Raw genomic sequence first — 5,060 nt, 5'->3', positions numbered from 1 at the left:
TTTTTAACTATTGAGGAACAATGTGTTTTTTCCAGGACCCATCAGCTCCAAGTCAAGTTGTTGTCCTTCAATCTTAGTTGTGGAGGGTACAGTTCAGCTCCAAGTCCAGTCGCCATTTTCAATCTAGTTGCAGGGGGGCACAGCCCATCATCCTATGTGGGAATTGAAACGGCAACCTTGTTGTTAAGAGCATGAGCTCTAACCAACTGAGCCATCTGGCTGCCCACCGGCAGCTCTGCTGAAGTTGTTGCCTTCAATCTAGTTGCAGAGTGTGCAGCTCACTGGCCCATGTGGGAATTGAACCAGCAACCCTGTTGCTCAGAGCTCCCACTCTCACCAGCTGAGCCATCCAGCCGCCCCAGTAATGTGCCCTTTTGAGTGCATCATATCATGGGGGAAACATGATGCTTCTATAGCCTCCTGGTGATGTTAACCTTGATCCTCTGGTGCTGGCCAGGACTCTCCACTATAAAGTATTTGTTTTACAAGAGGATAAAATTCTCTAGGGATCAGCCAAAAATGTCTGAGAATGACTTATAAGTATGTTGGGGAAAGCCTACATGTAATATGAGCATAAAACTAACTTAAATATACTGTCATCCATAAATGCTGTGGCTTCTACCAGCTGGTTCTTTCGGTACCTAGACAACATTATAAAGATATGGATCTATGAGTATGTACAGCTTTAAAGAACTATGATGATTTTTTTCTCATTGTAGTAGGTTGTACTCTCTAAATTCTTAGAGAGCATTTCCAAAATTTGGACTATACAGTAATCACATAATATTGGGTTGTCGGAAAAGTCATAACACATTTTTGCAATGAAAAACATAGAAAAGATACATCATGACTTTTCCAACAACCCAATAGTAATAATTAATATATGCATTAATAATAATTCTGTTTTCTATCTAAAGACTTTTGAAACTTATATTTCAAAAGAAAGGTGTTTAGGATAAAATATAAGTAAAGACACTAGTGCTAAAAAAAAAGATTTAGGAAAATCTATGCAAAACCTCAGACTGATGTTTGGGGGATTTTAGTTGAGATACTAGGCATCCTGTTGTATGTATTTGGTTTTCCTTTGGAGGAAAATTGAAATTCCATTTTCTTCTCAGAGAGTTAGTGGTCAAATGAGTCTACCAAGGGAGGTCCTGTGTATTCACATACTTTGGAGCCAAACCTAGGGTTCCTATGTATGCCAAAATTATATATGTCAAAACTCGTCAAACAGTACACTTTAAATATGTGCATTTACTGCATGTCAGTTATACCTCTTTTTTTTTTTAATGTTGCTACAGAGTTATCAAGGGAAGAATTACTTTGGAACAGGGTGATATTATCTTTTAAAGAAAAGTTTAGTGTGACGGTCTGTGGCCTTGGTCTTTGTTCTTGGCAAGGCCTTTGTCCAATCATTTCAGCAGCCATCAGAGCAGTGCCTAGAACAGCCATCAGAAGAATTACTAGAACACCAATCAGTAAATAAATTGAAGCAAAAAGTACATTTATCCAAATTCCAAGGAAGAATTTGGTGAGCCAGTTAGAAAGATAAGGTCATTTAAAATGAAAAGTGAATCAAATTGGCATAGACTTACCAACAGCAAAACTGAATGCTAGAAAACAGAAGAGCAATGCCTACACTAAACTCAAGGAAAGAAACTTAGCCACAGATATTTATTATTCAGCCAAACTGTCCTTCACACATAAAGGTTACAGACAAACAATTTTAAGCCAGCAGGAACCCAGAGAATATCGATTATATGAACCTTTCTTGAGGAAACTACTAGAGAACTAACTGCAGCCAGCTGAGAGAGCATGGGCAAACTTTAGCTGAAGGGCTGGCGGTGAGAATCAATTCATATCTAAAATAAATAAATAAAAATAAAGGTAGGGATAAGAAAAATACAGGTGGGAAGGAGGGTGACAGAATGTTACCTGCTCTGACATTGTAGGAAGACCAGAGCTACCCAAAAATGAGAGAAAGGAGAGAGAATAAGAATTTGGAAGTAGAATAAGTTTGAAAGCCTCATCTGTAATAGCTCAGAATCAAAGCGCATCATTTAAGGGTTACAAATCAAGTAGGAAAAGGATAAGCATATTTAATGTTACAAAAGTAAGCCCTGAGTCAGGTACTGTTGCAGATTAAAGTTGGATGGAGGAAGAGGATACAAGTTCTTGTGAGCGTCAGGGAGTGACACTAAGAAGAGGGAAAAAGATACTACATAACATTGTAACTATAAAGATAAAACAGAGCATTTTAAATAGCAGAACTACAGTAACAGTAACAACAAAAGATAGAAGACAAAAAAATGAAACTTCTTGTTACTAAATATAACAGATATATAGAAAAATACATAAAATAGGAATTACAGAATAACCAATCATTAAAAAGCACATACTCATTTAACACTGCCCAAGTCAGGAAATGCAACATTACTAGCATTCTTTCCTGATCATAATCTCTCCACCCTGCCCCCCACCCCAGATAATCAGTGTCCTGATTTTTATGATAATGATATGCTATATACAGAGGGTGCCCCAAAAATGTATACACATTTTAAGAAAGGAAAAAACTGTATTAAAATTGTAATACTTAATATATATTGGTAACAAAAGATGAATACAAGTCATGTATAAACATGTTTTTGGAACCCCCGGTACATATGTACAGTAGCTTTACAATCTGTCTACATTGCTACTTTTGCCTGATTTGGGACTTTATATAATTAGAATCATACTATATTTATTCTTTCGTATCTTGTTTCTTTCTACCGGGCTCACCAAATAATTCTTTCTTGAAATTTGTGTAAATGTACTTTTTGCTTGAATTTATTTACTGATTGTTGTTCTAGTAGTTCTTCTGGTGGCTGTTCTAGTCATTGCTCTGATGGCCACTGAAATGACTGGACAAAGGCCTTGCTAAGAATAAAGATTGAAGGGTGGCCAGTTAGCTTAGGTGGTTAGAGCACAGGCTCATAACACCAAGGTTGCTTGTTTGATTCCCACACGGGCCAGTGAGCTGTGCCCTCCACAACTAGATTGAAACAAAGACTTGACTTGGAGCAGATGGGTCCTGGAAAAACACATAGTTCCCCAATAAAATTTAAAAAAGAAAGAATAAAGACTGAGGCCAAGGACTTTGACACTAACTTTTAACACGTGTTTCAAGATTTATCTATATGTTACATGGATCTTTAGCATGCACCTTTTCTTGAAAGAATAACATTCTGTTGTCTGAATATAACAATTTATTTATCCTGCTGATGGGTATTTTCATTTTATCCAATGGGTATGTTCTGGTGGCCTATTTAGGTTTTTATTTACATTTCACTTGTTATAACAACATTAAGCAGTTCTTCATGTTTGTTAAGTGTCCTCATTTGTGAATTGTCTGTTCAAGGCTTTTTGCCCATTTTCACCAGTGGGTTGCCTTTGTTTTCTTGCTGATTTTAAAGACACCTTCATATAATTAGGTTATGAACCCTGTGTGAGTTTTCCATGTTGTAACTATCCATGTCTTGTCTTTCTGCTCTTTTTATGGTGTTTTTAGATGAACACAAGTTCTCATACATAACGTAGACCAATTTATCATTTTTTCTTCATCATTGATGCTATTTATAACTGGATTAAGAAACTTCTCTATCATGAGGTCATGGAGATATTCTTTGACTTTCATGGTAGATTTGTAATTCGTAATTCTTCTGGAGCTGATTTTGTGAATGACACTAGTTACTTTAAAAGATGAGAACAAGGATCTAGGCTGAAAACAAGGAAAACTGTTGAAAGTCTATATACAAAGCAATTAGACCCATCAGACCCCTTCTCCACGTGGGTGTAGCCAGGCAACAGCCTCTCCAGATAGATGACATAGGAAGGACTCCGGACTTAGGCACACCAGACACCAGGGGGCAGGGGTTTGTTTTGGGGCTGAAAGGGAGGAAATATGTAAAGACTTGGTCCCTTTTCTAGCTCTGGCCCCTTAACTCAGGCAGACAGGCATATGTTCTCTGTGAGATTGGAGAGTTCTTCTAGAAAGAAATTGAATGGCCCCAGAAAAAAACCCTCCAGATAAAAACATTTGTGGACACAATTCATAGGTCCCCCTGAATCACCTTACAATGTAGCCCACTGTGTAACAAATTACTGCACAGATAACGGGTATCCTGACTTTCATGGTAATTAAATACTATAAATATATAGTTTTCCAATCTATGTCTACATTTCTAGTTTTACCTGATTTGGTTTACATTTATTATCTCACAAGTTCTATGGGTCCAGAATCAGGGCATGACTTAGCTGGGTACCTCTGGCTCGAGGTTTCCCGTGGGACTGCAGTTAAGCTGTCAGTTAGGGCTACGTCTTATACAAAGATTCAACTGAGGTGAAATCTACTTCCAAGCTCATACATGTGGTTATTGGATCCTTGCCAAGTAGGCCTCTCCACAGGGCTGGCTCAGGACATAACATCTGTCTTCCCCCTGGGCAATCAGTACAGAGACAGCACCCAAGATGGAAGCCTCAGGCTACTTAGAAATGAATCTCAGAAGTGACATACCATCACTTCTATCATATTTGATTTTTTAAAAATGAGTCAGTAAGTCCAGTCCACACTCAAGGGGAGAGGATTACACAAAGGCATCACAAATTTTGTGATTCCCCAGAACCATACTCATTTCTGACACCAACTGCAAACTTGGGGACCCCCAAGACCACCCTCAGGAGTGATAATTTGCTAGAAGGACTCACAGAACTCATCTGAAAGCTATTACAGTTTATCTGTGAAAGGATACAGATTAAAATCACCCAAGGGAAGAGGCATATAACACAGTGTCCAGGAGAGTATTAAGGGTTGTGTAGATACCACTTACTTCTCATGGCAGTGATGTGTGACAATTTATATGGAGCATTGCTAATCAGGGACGTTCACCCAAGGCCTTGGTGTTCAGAATTTTTATTGGGGTTCAGACATGTGCACACAACTGGCTGCCTGTATTGCTGACCTTAGTCTTCTGTCCCCCAGAGGTTAAACTGATACTGCATGGTCCGACCCCCCACCCCTA

This window comes from Hipposideros armiger, unplaced genomic scaffold (assembly GCF_001890085.2).
Source record: "Hipposideros armiger isolate ML-2016 unplaced genomic scaffold, ASM189008v1 scaffold_297, whole genome shotgun sequence".
NCBI lineage: Eukaryota > Metazoa > Chordata > Mammalia > Chiroptera > Hipposideridae > Hipposideros > Hipposideros armiger.
This window is presented reverse-complemented; position numbering follows the sequence as displayed.